The sequence below is a fragment of the Phasianus colchicus genome, chromosome 14, assembly GCF_987193195.1.
Source record: "Phasianus colchicus chromosome 14, bPhaCol1.hap1.1, whole genome shotgun sequence".
Lineage (NCBI taxonomy): Eukaryota > Metazoa > Chordata > Aves > Galliformes > Phasianidae > Phasianus > Phasianus colchicus.
The window spans coordinates 13793640-13810065 of NC_143449.1; the positions used below are offsets into that span (position 1 = coordinate 13793640).

General features: G+C 34.9%; 2 long non-coding RNA genes across 2 annotated transcripts in view; both read right to left on the reverse strand.

Annotated features, from left to right (window-relative positions):
- LOC149916029 (uncharacterized) overlaps positions 1-6596 on the reverse strand; it is a 42470-nt gene extending 35874 nt beyond the window's left edge. Inside the window, exon 1 of the long non-coding RNA XR_016471108.1 lies at positions 6548-6596. This is a non-coding gene — a long non-coding RNA (uncharacterized LOC149916029). The remainder of the gene's footprint in view (positions 1-6547) is intronic.
- Positions 6597-13050: 6454 nt separating this feature from the next.
- LOC149916030 (uncharacterized) overlaps positions 13051-16426 on the reverse strand; it is a 42326-nt gene continuing 38950 nt past the window's right edge. The window contains exon 5 of the long non-coding RNA XR_016471002.1: positions 13051-13242. This is a non-coding gene — a long non-coding RNA (uncharacterized LOC149916030). The remainder of the gene's footprint in view (positions 13243-16426) is intronic.

A 16426-nucleotide genomic window follows, 5' to 3' on the forward strand; every position in this document is an offset into this window, starting at 1 on the left:
TTACAGCTGTCTGCTAACTGCTAGTGTTTTCTTGATAAAATGTGACACCCTACTGTCAAGCAAACACTGCTTGACACTGCCAAGATCTCACTGCGAGCAGTGAGAGACCCAAAAATACAGCATCACCTCATCCAGATGACAAGGCTGAAGTCCCCTATTTCTTCAGTTATTCCTTCTAGGGCTGAGAATATTCTGAGCCTAAACAATCTTTCAAAATCAAAATACAAACATAACTGATGGGTAGATTGGTCCCAAATGAATCCTTTGACTTTCCCAAAGAAAATACACTGTCATGGGAAAGCATCTAAACAGTTCTCCTTAGAAAGTGCCTAGCTTCAGGAAAACTCTTGTATTCCTGGACAAAGCAACACCATTGATCAATTGATAATTTCTTACTCTTTAACCAAGTTCAGACATAAGCAGACTTGGAACTCCGTGCCAGAAGAAGTCCGCTGTAACATTAAGATCACCCCCACCCTTTTTATCACTTTTCAAATTGTGAAAAAACACTAAGCTTGGAATCAGCCAAAGAGATGTTATATAGCTTGGAATGGTGCTAATTCAAATAAGTAGCAACCTTCAGCCAAAAGTGTCACATGATCAAGAACACTTACCTCATCTATTCACAAAATACAGTAAGATACAAGCAAGGACTAACCAACTCTAATCAGGAAGAATGCTTCTGTAATTAAATAGGATTGTTTGTTAGCCCAAGAAATTAGAGAAAGCTCTTACAGCACAAACAATAACAGTCTGGTTATTGTTTACCTCTGTAGCAATTTTTTCCTTCACAGTCTCATGATTTTCAATAACATTTTGATTTTCATTTAAGTTGTTTAGATTTTGTTTCTTTCACTGCAACTCTTTTAGATTGTGATGAATGAAGATGCATTATCTTCATAATTTACCCTCACAATAATGCTGCTATAGTTTTTGTTTTGTTTAAGAAAATCAAGAGAATCTGCTCTTAACGACATTCGCTACACATGTACTTTGTCTCATGTCTATTCTGTTCCCTTCTTATGTCTGTTCATCAAACCACAGTCATTTCATCATATGAATATAGTGGATTGAAGTAAGACCTGCAATAAGGCAAATACTGGCATTTCCAGATAAGCAAGTATGTTTGCAATATGTGAAAGTCATCTTTCAAAAAAAACTTAAAGTCAGAATGCACAACAGGATGGCAAGCATGATGCCATCAGCCTACTGGAAGTTGCTCTGCTACCTTGCAATCCCTATTAATAAATATCGATATACAATTTTGTAAGAAGTAAATTATGACTTCACTTATTTCTGCTTGATAGAAGTCAGCCACAGATCAATTTCACCACTTTCATCTATGAATGCTATACCTCTCCAGACAAGGTAGAGTTTGCTTGCATCATGCCAAATACAAGTTCCCCATAACTATCAGTTACTGTGTACAGTGGGCATTCCCTCTGCACAAGATGCAAACAGATTTGCATCTGAGTTCCTGGAACTATGTTCAATCCAAGTGCTACTTCTTGAACACCCTGCAGAAATTAGACTTAGTACATTTGCAGTCAGCAGTCTGAGGTCTGCCCCAAAGTTCTTCATGACTGTACATATCTCTCATCTTTGTAGTCCACCCAGCAAGCTCTGTGAGAGACTGATATTATGTGATAGCTGTTTATATATACACACACTACTTGACTACATACAGGATAAGAATTGTGATATAGTATCACCTGAATATACGAGATTATATAACACAACCAGGAAGTTGATTTTTTTTAACAACTAAGCTCAACTACAACACAATAAATACTAAATATTGCAGAAAATAAAAATTAAAAGTAATGAGCAGTCAGAATAATAGACAATTGTTTAAAAAAGGGGCAAATCACAGAATCAGATATATTTTTGTATTCTACAGTTACTTCACTTCCCTAGTACACATGGACTTTCTTTTTTTGGCAGCGATGGTGCAGATCCTGCACCCTATGCAATGTAACCTATCCAAACGGATTCCATGAGATCGCATTTTGATCCAAGCAGCAGCTGGACATCTTCAGACGTAACAGGACTGCAATGCTCTGAGCTCAGTAGCGTTCTGAAGAGATATCCAAGTCCCTAGCCTTTATAGTTAGTGCATGGGTTTTGAACATTTACTTCAAATACATAGAAAAGGGCATTCAATTAAACTTAAACACAGAAGAGAGGTGAAAACTGTTCAAGTGCAGCCATATCATGCCAGGAAGTTACTTTGCAGAGGTACCCTTGGAATGGCATGCCATAAGATGTCAGATTCTACAAGAAATTAAGCATCTGATAGCTTCAATTATTCAACCTCATATGTGGTATTTTAAAAAAAGCAACATTTAATTTGCATCCCACAATTTCCCTTTCACCTCTGAACTTTAAGAAGAAAAAAAATACAATTGCTCATTGTGTTTATTTAATCATATATTTAACTGTTTATTTGATGACAAAATGAGACTCATGGACTCTTAACAAATGCTGTTTTTATAATCTGTGAATCATTTGGTAAAGCAGTTTTACTCCTGGACAGGAAGAAAGGTAAAGAGAAGGAAAAGCGCATTTTTCCTTACTTCACTGAATTTGACAATACTCAGAGCAGCCAAAGTTATACTTCGTGCATGAAATATGCACAGCTTCTATTTTCTTGAAGCTTTTCATCAATTATAATGGCGTACAGCTTAACAGAAAAGTTGTGATTGTCTTACCATAGCTGTGACAAAGCCAGGGCTCTCTATGGAGGTCATTGTGTCATACGGTCACTAACTGCTGCAAAGTATCAGGTTTTCTGGAAAAACTAAAGTACTGGAGAAAGTATCCCAATTTTGTAAGCACTGATCACAATTTAGGACTAATAATGTCAAAAAGTCATTGACTATCTCTGTTCTGTTTTAACCTGCAGAAGACATCAAATCTCTTTGCTGGCATGTTCTAGGAAAATGCTTACTTTGTGACAAAAATTCAGTAAGATACTATCTAATTACTTGAATCATTACTGCAATGAACATATGAGAAAGGAAAATTCGGGCAAGAAGTTATATCTTTAAATTTTTCTATGGTAAATTAAGAATCTTAAAGCTTGGATCTCCATAATGACACAACAATTTCATCTTTATAGCAATACAATTTATTGGAAACCACAACAGGAAAGTGACATTCAGATGTTTCATTCAGGATTAGCTAGCCCCAGATAGGAGCCGGGGCAATGGGGAATTAGGTGCTACACTTGCCTAAGGAATCATCCCTGTTCACATTACTCAGGCACAGTGCTTGTTCAATCTGCTACTTGCACCTCGGTAATATACGCATGTTTCAGTCTGTAGCCAACAAAGCAAAGTGCTGAGTTTCAAAATAGGTTTTAAAATAAATAAATATTCAAACTAGAAGAAAAGTCTGACAGTGAAATTTGCAGATGCAGATTTCAACTTCTCAGCCAGAGCAAGACTAATTGTTCCTTTTTATGAAACACAAGAACAAGTTTGGTTTGTTACTGGTCTTGGTGAACTCATTTATATGATTGTGTAGAAGAGTGATAATTCATGTAACAACTGTAGAAATCGCATGAACTTTTAAATACATCATCAATTTGCAATTTTTTAAATTAAGTCAGCAAAATTTTTAAGCCATTAAATAATAATGACAAATGAGGTTGTTTATTGCTCTAGGAGTTTATAGCACAACTGTCATAAGAACCAACAAGTTTGTTTATGTTAATATTGGTCCCTGTGTTAGCTTTGCGTTGTTCCACCTACTTGATAACAAAGAAAACAAAAACTGCCTAGTTGACAGACTTTTCTACTGTGCACTTCTGAGAAAGCCTCTACTTTACAAAATGCTTGGAGTATTTTCAGTTTTAAATATCGAATGCCCAAATAAGCAAAAAGATTAATAACTACATAACTACATCAATAGCACAAGACTTTTCAGATAAAAAAAAAAAGAAGCCAAAGTTTATCATTTCCTAGTGCTTTAGAGTCTGTGATAGTTATTTTGCCACCCAGAGTCACTTCTGGAGGTGATAGCATGCTTTAACCAATCTATACTTTACTGCTTTATACAATCTCTTCAGTATATTTACTAATTAAAAGAAAAGCATTATGCCATTAGCAACTGTCTTTAAAATATAAAGCCACTGGAGCCTTGGACATAATACAGAAGGAAAGGAAAAACAACCTATCACCCCAGACATCACACTGACTGCAACAAAAGCCATCTTAGAGAGTCATCATTACTGAATACGTTCATGTATTATCTTTCTTGCAATGTGCAGAAGCAGCATATGGCTTGGCTAGATTTTGAATATTGTGTTTCTGTAAAATACAGAACTGCAACATATTTAATTTTACTAAGAAGTAATTAGGAAATGCTCACTGTGTTGTGATTAACCTGATCTAAATGGAAAGCACGAATCCTTAAGGCTAGAGACTTACCTGAAGTATAAGGGGCTATTGAGATTTTATGACAGCATCAGTGGTGAGCAAGACAAGCTCAAACAATAAGAGTATGTGAGACACGTGGATAAAATAACAGAAAAAAGTCTTTGTACTTATCTATCAGGTTTCCTGCAGAAATCATTAGGGACAGGAATAGAAAGAAAAATAGTGAGGAAGAGTGACATAAAACTTCACAGTGAGCCACAGGCAGCAGGTTTCTTTAAATGACAGTAAACAGGGCTCTCAGGTACATTCATTCCCATAACACTGCATTTCATAACACTTTAAAATAAAACAAACAGACTTTCTTTTTTTTTTTTTTAAAGTATTACATGGTGAATTGTGTAGTATCATCTTTTTTTTAAGAAAGGGTTTCTTTTCTTAACATGTGTATAACTTCCTTTGAAAGGGTTTCTCAAATTTATAAACATATCCATACTTAGGATCTATTGGTAGAGGAGAAAAAACAACACCCAAACCTGCACAAATGACATTCAACTTCAGCCAAGAACAAGGTGAAAATAAAGAACTAACGCCTCTTGTAACATCTAGTTCTTAGATGTTTCAAAACCTCATCTTTTCAGGAAAGCAACATGCTATTTTAGTTCAGTTGGCACATGCCCAGAATATAACAAGAGCTGAACCCTGAATATACTTTTATCTAATACCTTTCTTCCACATTTTCTTTTTACTCCTGCTCCAGATCATTTCAAAAGCTTGGGAGTTGCAAAAAAACTGAGAATTCTTCCCCCACATTGCAAATACCAAGTCAAAAGAATATGCTGACAAATATGAAGGATATTATTAACCAAACCCAATTTATGAATGAGTTTTCTTCTCTAGAGTACTGATTTAAATTAATCAGATTCCTTGATTATTTGTGGAACTGGTTAAAGAAAACATTAGCCCTGGATTTCCAGGACCCTGTAATTTCTATAAATTCAGGTTACTATTCATTATAGCAGGTGAATACGTTTCTATGCTGAGCCTTTGTAAGCTCTCCAAAGGCCAAGGTAAGACAGAGTACACAAAATTCTTGTTACGATGATTCAGAGACATTCTGATTTGAAATAGTACTATTATGTATGTATATATACACACACACAGACACTGTATATATATATATATATATATACATACATATATATATATACATACATATATATATATATATATATACATACACACACACACACACACAATTCTTAATTTGCCATCTGCACAAAGGGTGAAAAATAATAAAATGCCATTGAATGGCTAGGTTCTGCTGGCCTCAGTATAAACCAAGGGAAAATTCATAAACTACTAAGACAAAATGAAATGCAGAGTCTCTCTAGGGTTTTAGGTTTATATTAAAAAGCACAACCATTAACATCTATTCAAAGGAAACACAGACTGAGCTAGCAATAGTGTTACATTAAGTTATTATGCAAACCAACTGAGAAACTTCAGGAAGGTACATACAGTATCTAATTGAATAAGCATAATACCAGTTAACCCAGTTGCATGTCCAGATTTCATAAAAGTCATATGATTCCAACAGCATTTCTTGCATGGTGGCAAGTGATAATTACTAGTCTTCAAATCAGACTGAAGACCAGAACTGTTTCTCATTATCACCAACTAGATAAGAGTGGCAAGCATGCAGAGCCAGTACTCTGGTTTCATTTTGTTTTTCATATTTTGATAGTTAGGATTCAGGGGCCAAAAATCATTTGTTTTCCCTCATCTTTATATTCTTTGTTTCCCCCCTTCCACTTTCTCTAAGGCTTCACTGAAAAAAAAGAAATATTTCTGCTTATTTTTCTTCCCTTCTGTTTATTTATGGTTTTACAATGTTTCTCAAACAATACCAAGGACGTTGTGTTTGCACATCCCACTACCCCAGATCTTGGTTGATATGGCCAGCAGTTTTACAGCACCAAGATGCAGGACCAACACAACAGTATGGAAGTTGAATTAACAGCTAATGACAACTTTAATGATATAAAAAAATGATGGAAAGTATAACAATAATAGCAGAGTAGCACAATTCTAGGCTACAACAAATGAGAACAGTCCCAAATGCTGCTGCCATAGATGCAGAAACAAAGAAAGGAAAAACTGCTTACCTTGAGAAGACCTACAGTAGTCAGTGACCTCCTACAAGATATTCTCACCTCCACTGATAAATGAAGTCTGGAAAGGGGGAGATCCTGGCTCCACGCCTTCTAATTAGGTGCTCTGCATGCAGCTGAGCTCTACTGGTTGGCCCTGCCTTCCCACCAGGTGCTCTCTCAATCACTGTTTTAGGCCATGACTTAGCATTTCTGCTACAGCAGTGAAAAACAGGCACCTACCATAGATGAATTGACCCAGACAAAAAAACAACGAAACATTATTAGAACAAGGACTTGAACTTCAAATAAAATTGCAAGTGACTACCATCACCACGTGTTTAGGAATAAGACTACTTGCTTAACTCAATGCCCCAAATCTAAACCAAGAAATTTGCAAGTGAGATAACTTAAGAAGTCTGCCTAGAAGTGAGGTCCATATCATGAAAATTCAAATAGACCAGCAAAATGACGCTAACAGCTTTCTTATCAAAAGCAAGCCAAACAGAAAGAGCGAGATGAGCTCATGCATACCAGACAACAAGTAGCAAGCATTCAGGATTCTCGTTTTAGAAAAATGAACTCTTATCTATAACCTAGTTAGCCTCATCTAGAGCAGAAGAACTTTCAATAGCATTAGGATGGCAGTACTGTAGCAAAACTACATCAGACTTAGAGGAAATAATAAGAAGAATTTAGAGGAGATGCACTGGGTCTTGAAGCTCTCTCGTAAAGAAATAAGCTTTCTGAATATACCTACTTACAGCACATGAAAAAAACATCAAGCTGGAAATCCCACATTCTGTCATGGAGATAGTTTCTACTTCTCACTGAGTCAGAAGCACTTAGAGTTTGCAGCAGTCTTATTGCAATATTTCAGAAAACATTCATGCAGAAGTACTTGCCTTACAACACTGCTAATCTATTGCACCTTAGAAGGTTTCCTGGGAACCCTAAGGACCAAGAAACTTTCACAACAACAGACTCTCCATGCTTCCCTTCCACAGTCAGAAGTAAAGCTGAGATACCTTAAATTAATGCCAGCTGTGGCTGGGTTGAATGCTACAAGTTTCCAGAGAGCATTAAGTTGTTTTTATTTTTTTTAATCAAATGTGCCTTTTTGAAACCAAAATCTACTGTTCCTCATCAAATAAAACAGTGTCAGCTTTTCTGCAAAGCAAATCTTCGTTCACACACAGAAAGAGGTAAAATTCATCCTGCTGTATATTTTATATGTGCGCATATACTATAGGCTAATTTTAATATATTAAAGAGACACAAAGTACCTATTTAAATATATTAGTATGTATGAAATAGGGAAATACATAAAGTTGGACCAGGAGGTAATAATGCTTGTATCTATCAAGGAGATGGTATTTTTCCTCAAAATATTATTATTATTATTATTTAATATTCTCGTTCCTCTTCTGCTGTTTGTCAGTTGAAGAACTACACTACTACTGTAAGTTTTCTTCTCCAAAACACTAGCTAGATGAGTTCATTTCTCTTGGCAACTTTGGGAGCTTGATCTCTTCACACTTTCACCTTTGTTAGAGTAATCCATCCTTCCAACTGACTCATTCAAAGTCTACAGAGCAGATCAAAGAGCAACCAGTTGAGCCTTGGGCTCCCAAATCACAGAATCACAGAATCACAGAATGGCCAGGGTTGGAAGGGACCTCAAGGATCATGAATCTCCAACCCCCCTGCCATATGCAGGGCCACCAACCTCCCCACTTAATACTAGACCAGGCTGCCCAGGGCCCCATCCAATCTGGGTGCATTTGTTGGTGCAAATGCAGCCTTATCTCTTGCACGAGGCACTCATGCTCATGTACTGGTTCAGACTGTGACTAAGGAATTCCACTACAACCTGCAAGTCAAAATAACTCAGCAATTGTGGTGGAAAATATGATAATAACTTCTTAGATCAATTGTAATCTCCCCTCCAAATCTAATTGTAATATCAGAATAATTTATGCCTAGTTTCTTAGAATCAATTGTAATATCCTGTCCTATTCTTGCATATGTGTAACTTGTCTCACTAAATATCCTCAAACTATCACATCTCAGTGTGCAAACTGGGGGGGACTACCCCCTTGGTACCCAGCGTGTGTGCACAGCGCTGTAATAAAAATATATATCTGCTTTATAACTACTTTGTGGTTATAAAGTTTGTTTTCTGCAAGTCACCCTAAATCTGTAAGTCTGATGAACAAAAGCTCCTCTACTCCTTCCAGAAAAAGGCGGCTTTCTCTCTTAGCTCAAATCTCAGTAAGCCAGGGAGGTACAGTAACTAGTACTTTTAAGGAATTCTCATTTAATTGTGAGAAGGCAAGTTTCTTGTAATTTCAGAGTTTCAAATCAATTCCTTTTAACCAAAAATTATTAAATATAAGATAAACGTCCATATGGACTACTTCCTCTGTGCTTCACAGCATTAAGTGGGAAGCTACACACATTTTTTCCTTGCCAAATCTGAATATTACAATCATTTTTAGCTATCTTTCAACATATCTTTTCCTTGAAGAAAGTTTAGTAAGTTTATACTTTCCCTTACAGGAACACAATTTGTTTCAGAAAAGAAAAGAAGAAATCAAGACTAACATGAACATGTATTATAACTCATCTGTTAAGATAATAAAATTTCTAGTGAGGTTATAATAGTAGCTTTACCTCATTTATCTTTTAAAATCTCTTCTTCCCGTCTTGTAAGGCAACATCAAAATAAGATCAAAGATATGCTAGATCATCCCAGCTCTTACCACTTGGTCATTTAAGCTAGTTTTAAGTAAGGCTAGAGAACAGTGGATTTTAAAATTCTATGTTGGTGAAAAAAAGACTGGGACAACCTACTTAGAGTACTGAGAAAATTAGATGACTAGATGCTCAGCTCGCTACCCAAATTCAGTTTAAGTAGTAGCAAAATACAAGCTGATATAACTTGGGAAAACTAGAAAGACAGAAATTTTACAATAAGATCTGAAGAAACTTTCCAGAATTTTTTTAGTTAAGGAAATACTACCTTCATATTCATGTTAGTTTCAAAACTATTCACTTCTATAGTTTCAATTCAATGAGACTTTTAGATATAGTTACCCACATAAAAACCACTATATTGTCTTTTCACTACATCAACTATAAACATTTTTCAACAGAATTGTCAGAGATGACAGGAGATACTGCATGATCTGCTTTTGAATGTATTATTTTTGCTGTTAATACTAAATACAGTTGTGTTTTTAAGGTTTAACTTGTAGCGGAGTTGTTCCTAGCAGTAATATTTGTTTTTCTCACCCTATTAAAGTACACTGGAACAAAGGTGTACCTCTGTCTTCATGTAAAATGACAAATGATTATTAAATGTAATTGTAAAGGGAACACACTGAGAACTGAATGAGTGACTTAGGCAATGATTTTCAGAAAAATCTTTTTGTTCTGTCAATTACAAATAATTTTCCATTATTCATCACTTAACATATTCAATAATTTTCCAGAGGATCTATCAATTTCAAATTATTTAATGGTAATTCTATGTTGAACATGTTTCACCTCACATCATACTACTGATATATAGTCTTTTCTTTTTCCTAACTAAACCATTCTCTGAAAGAGCAAATCAAATAGAGTTTTTTAATCAACTAAAAGATGGGAAAAACCAGAAAGAAGACTAAAACTACATCCAATACCTAAAAAGTACTGAATCACACTTAGCATCTTTACTCTTTGGATTTTACTTTAATCTATACATTATCAGTCATGAACTTCGGCTAATTCAAAACAAAAGAGAATTTTTTTAAAAAAGAAAATTAATATGTAAGCCCAAGAAATTGCATCACTCTTTTAACTGTTTACTAGCATTGTCTTGAATCAGGATACATTTAAAGCTTAGATGCAAAGAAAAATATACTATTCCTAGGGGGCACAGAGAACCCAGTAACTTTCTTCTTCATGCTTAATAATCTTGTATGTGAGGGACCAATCCAATTTGTGGAAACGAATTGTACCTTAGGGATATGTTATTTCAACCCAAACTGAATATACTATTCATTTTAAAAAGTAGCAATAAGGATTATATAAGATGCAATTCATTATTTTTCTAAATGTTTCATGATTCCACTGGGAGGTAAGACTTAAATAGCTTACAGGAAGCCTACCTTAATTAGGTTGCTTTTCAAATCAAATATAGTATAATTTTAACATAAAAACGTCACTCAAGGAAAGTATTCCATTTATGAAGATGATTAATAAAGTTTAAAGGAAAAATGGGGGATATATCCATGGGTGATATGTGAAGGAATGTGAGAGAGGAAATGATGCACATGTAAATGGACATGTACAAATATGCAGCTAGCTATGAGCTATATAGAGATATCTGTCTCATATTCATGCATGCCTACACACACAGAGAGAAGGACAATTTGTTACCAAAGCAACCACATTCAGTTGTTTTTTTGTCCTCCATCAGAATTGGTTTGCATTTTTTAAATATTATAGCTCCTAAAAGCACAGAAGAATTTATTGTGTAAATATTTATTTAAGCTCAAAACTCATGTTTACTTTTATAAGAATCTCTTTTTCAGCTTTATAATGAAAAATAGAAGAAAATTGTATTTGTTTTCATGGATTTGCAAACAATAAGACATTGAAGTTATAACTGAGGCATTTTGCCTCAGTGATGCTCTTAAAATATTGATGTTTATGCCATAGAAATAGTCATTTATTTTTCTGCATATAGAGAAATGCTTCATTTTCTTAGATCCTCAAATACAGTAATTTACATAAATATTGACTTTTAACGAGGGCTGTGGTCAATGATTTAATTTGCGGACTGCAATTCCACTGTAATTTAAGAAGCAACAATAAAAGCTGAAATTTAGGAACTTTAATTCTCAGTGTATCCTTTTCTGAAGATACAGTACTAAGTTTTATAAGCCTTCAAATAGCTTTTAAATGAAGTACTGGAGTTCCACTATTACCATGTACTTGCAGTGATCCAGGTACCCATCCGTAGTCTTAGTTCTGCAACTAGGCATCAAAATTTGAAAATTCTGGCCTTTTCTTTCCTGCATCTCAGCTAACCCAGTAGAAAATATACCCTAAGAATATTTATACATTCAAGGATTTATACATCATTGGTAACCATGTCTTGAATATGTTCTGTTTAATCCATTCACAATCAATTTTTCTTGTTAGGCAATAATTTCATTGAATTGAAGAGACAAGTTGACCAAATAGTGAGAGAAGCATGCACTATAATATTTAATTTTTTTCCTTTTCTTTTTTTCTGTGAAAAGCTGTAAAAGCTTGTGAATCAAATCAAACATAGCATTTGTGATATGATCACTCATGTCTTATACAAATTATTAGCTCACCCTGTAAGGCTGCTCTATACTTAAAACAAAATGAACTAATGTATTTTATTAACATCTGTTCATCAGAGACATTTTTTCCAATAAATAACAATCATATATACTGCAGTGAAATGACACATTAAATGGTTTGGGTCTGTAAACAGTATTTTTCCTCATAAATAGCAATGAGGATTTTGTAATACAATCTGACATACAGCTTGTATTTTAATACATAATATTAAGAAGTACTTCACTGGATCTGTGAAAAAAAATGTTATTAGTTTTTATCTTGCTGAGAGTCTACATTTTTAAAAATCAATTCTAGGTCAATCTTTCTCTATTTTGCTTAGAACAAACATCAGATATTATTTTGAGTCAAATGAAACTTTGTTTTTAGCTGTATATTTTAATCTTAAAGCCTAGTATTTAATTTTAAGCAACTTTCTAAATGAAATGTCATTTAAAAGAAAAACCACCACCAGCAACAAAAACAAACAACAAAAACTCTTGATGCATGATCTTTCCACATTTTAAGATGTCTTTCTGTGATTTTAGCTGACTTGTCTTGAGGATACTGCAATGTACTTGCCAACTGAATAATGATTCAAAACTTCATGCCAGTCTGTGTAGAAACGCTGACCTTTCACTTCACTTAGCTGCAGACACCTCTCCATCCATAGCCCACGGAGGGTGACAGTTACTGCCAGTGAGCAAAACATCAAACAGCAATCTTATTGCATTCTGAAAATACAAGGATCTATTCATAAGTAAATCTGAAACCTCGAGAATGTTAGAAATAACTAGGACTCTCTTGTTAATGAACAAAACACCATTAATCAGTTCCACGTAGCAATTTGTAAAGCAAATAAGGATAGTGATGGATTGTCACGCACAAGTATCATATATCCAAATGATTACTCACTTTATAGTATAATATTCTCTGTGTATTAATATGCAGATTTTAAACAAGCTACATCCTTTGTTACGATTAATATTTGATGTATGAAATAGTATTTGACAAATGCCAGTCTTTATATATATTTATGTATTTCTTTTAATTTCTCTTTGATACCTTTTCTTTGTCTGTTTTTAACATTCTTTTAACAATTTACTAAGTTTGTCTATTCCCTTTGAAAAGCATCAAAGTGTTTAGGACTGCAGCATTTTAAACACACCCAATGGTAACTGTCCCATCCTTCCTCAGCAGGACTTTCAGCATGCAGGAACAACTCTTGTAAGAGATGAGAAGAACAGTACCTCTGAGCCCAACAGGAGCTCCTTTACTGTTTGGATCTATGCATATTCATTGATCAGTCAGTCAGTCTCCTCTTTCTCTTTGGCATTGATTGACATGACCTGAAGGGAAAAACAGATTTGATACCAACACAGAAACTTCTATAGCAACCAGCCAACCTCTTGTGATAATAATAGGAGACTAATCAGTTGTAGCTGAAGGAAATTAAAAGTACTGCTATTTTACAGAGTTATAATGATGTTCTCTGGCCTAAGGTGAACACATTTCCCAAATACAATCATGACTTTACTAATTATTCCAAATCTACAGGTCTACCCCATCCCTACCCCCTAACTGCTCACATTTCCTGTTTGTGCCGTAATTTTCTTCAGTAACAGTTCGAGCAACATACAAAGCTTCTCTGTGTGGCCCTTCAGCTCCTTATCTTACAGGAAATATCTCCTTTGTCCCTGTTGCTCAGATCTCACCCAGTGGCCTGGGGCAGACTCCTCCTAAATCTGGAAAATTCTCACAGGTATATAGCCCATCTTTTTCAGTTGAGCTGGAGTTGTCTCCCAGCTTTTATGTCAGGTCCAGAGAGTACACAGATAATACTTTATGAGGCCTGAGTGAATGTTCTTGTGGCCGTAGTGTCACTGCAATATGAGTGCACATCACACTATGGAACTCAGAAGGCCATAGGAAGCAGGGGAAGAAAAGGGGCGGTCCTAGACCTTGCACCACCTTGTATTCACAAATACTTTAAGGATCACAACATCTGTATCAGCTGCTTAGAAGACAAGCCAAGGACCTTATCAGGGCTTGAGAGAAGGGGGTAGATCAACAAAGCTCTTTGCAAAGCACTCTTTGTTCCTCAGTATCCCTCTGTTATGCTTGGTAGTGTAAGAGATTCAGTGAGCTCCAATTCTCTGTTCTTATTCTTACTCAGCAAATGGTTGTCTTTTCAAGGTGGCTTACTAATGACACAAATATTGGAAACTAAATTTGAAGGTTTAGATTTTCAGTATTCAGATGGGATTCAGCTATGGTCAGTACAGCTTATGTAAGTATTTGTCGTCAAGGAGAAAGCAGAGGAAAAAAAAAAAGAATTTGTGGAAGACATATTTTTCAAAGGAAAGGAGAAATTTCATTTGTAGGGTTTTTTTTTATTAGTATTTCCTGTGATTTTACAGCCTGCTCTTTGATTTTCTGTGCAAGAAAGTCTGCCCGTCTTATCTGTAAAAGAAGATAAGGGCACATCACATCACGGTATTTTGAACCAACTCTTAGCCTTAGACTCTGTTCTAAGGTCTCATTATTCCCAGAGGATATAGATAGAAATGTCTGTCTCTGGGGCACAATTTTTTTTCCCCTTCAAATTATATGACAAGTCTTTAAGAGAAGTTATTTGTCCATTATGCTACAATATGTCTAGAAAAGGTATCCATCATAACTGAGAAAAAATCATTCATTTTCAGACCTGTCAGTCTGAGCAGACAAAATAGGTAGCCCTCTCAGCATGGAAAAATACAGGCAGCTCATTCTCCATTAAAGTTTAGCACTGTCAGGGGACCTCTGACATCCACTAAGTTAGTTCTTCCTTCCAAGCAGTTACTTTTACACATTTTTTGGCCTTCCTTGAACAGGAAGTTCAAGCCTAGAGTTGGAGTACAGCTATTTTAACTCTGATGATGGGAGAGAGCTGAAAAGATGGGAAAGCCCAAGTGAATACTCAACCTATAACTCTATGGTTCCTGAAAACAAGCAGTTAACAGACTGTGATATTGTACAGTCAGAGTTTACCCCTTGTTTGTTATATTCACGTGGCAATTCAGCAGTAAATGCTTAGTGCAAAAATTCAGAAGAGGAGCTAATGAAACAATATTAGGCAGCTGCAGCAAAACCATCATGTTTTGGAACAGACAGACATTTGTCTGATATTGCGATGATTGTTAACTTCTCTGGCAGGAGGTATCTTACATCATGTTCAGGCAGCTCACAGATGGTATATCACTATAAGGAAGTGAAAGTTACATTAATTCCTTTAGCAACAGCGACTTCCACATACATCCTTAGCTTACTGAAATATTATTTTAGTACCTTAAAATATAAAAATGACAAAATTATCCATTTTAAAATGCGAAATCTAATTGCATAAATTAACTAGGAATTGTGTTAAAAATAGGAAATATTTAAACTTTCCTCCTTCCACCCCCAAAACCACATAGCTCTATGTAGGAAAAGGCAAACTTTATTGCTAGGATTAGATATCTCTTCTTTCTGAAATGTGGTTTATTTCTACAAGTGACTGACCACAATGAGAGCAGTACATGAACATTAAACTTCCATAATTGTTCCTGTAATGCTACTTGGAATTTTATGCCTAATAATTCCAAATGAAATCTGTAACAGAACAACAAAATTACTTGGACTCTACTCTGATTTCTCAGCCAGCCAGTACCACAAGAATCACAGTCCAGGCACGGGACTTCCATATTATTGGTGGTTTGCTTCCACAGCAAAATATCTTATGATAAAGCCCCAAATAAATAAACATACATGCCTTCACTAACCAAATTTGAGGGTCAGGTCTTCCAGCTGATAGCAGTGAATGCTGAAGGGTTTATGCTTCAATTACTGGGACAAAATAATTCTGCCCAAAAGGTAGACTACAAGTCATATATGCTATTTCTTTAGTATTCTTTAAAGCAATGGAAGTTTATAAAGAAAATAAAAAGATTTGAATTAAAGCATATTTTATCACTCAAAACCATGCACCTCAGAAAAAAAGACTGCATGTGTAATTGTATTTTGATTGCAGTCTTACAGTCTATTATATTTATTTTACTGAATATAGACATTGTACAATTACTTTCTGCATTTGTCATTAGTGTTTTGATCTTAACCATTATTCTTTCCAAGAGAAAAATACAATCTGTAGAAAAAATATATATAATAAAGGAAACATTTATGAGTAATGATGTTTCCCACCAAACCCATTTTTATTTTTATATTTAATATCTACGGCAACTGTAATGGTTGTCTGTATGGTCAAAATTATGTGGCAATTGGTAATACAATGATATGATTGTAGTAACTGCAATTCTTGAAAAGCAAACCAGGTGGTCTAAATAAGATATTCAGGCTATATATCACTTGTTTGTAGACAAATGTTAAGTTAATGAAATTTCAATTAGAAAAAACATATTATTAGGCTTTTTTATCAAGTTGTTGGCATCCAGTTCATCTAATTTTAGTCAACTGAAAGTAAGGAGTGTAGTCTAATTGTACAATATCAATTTATTC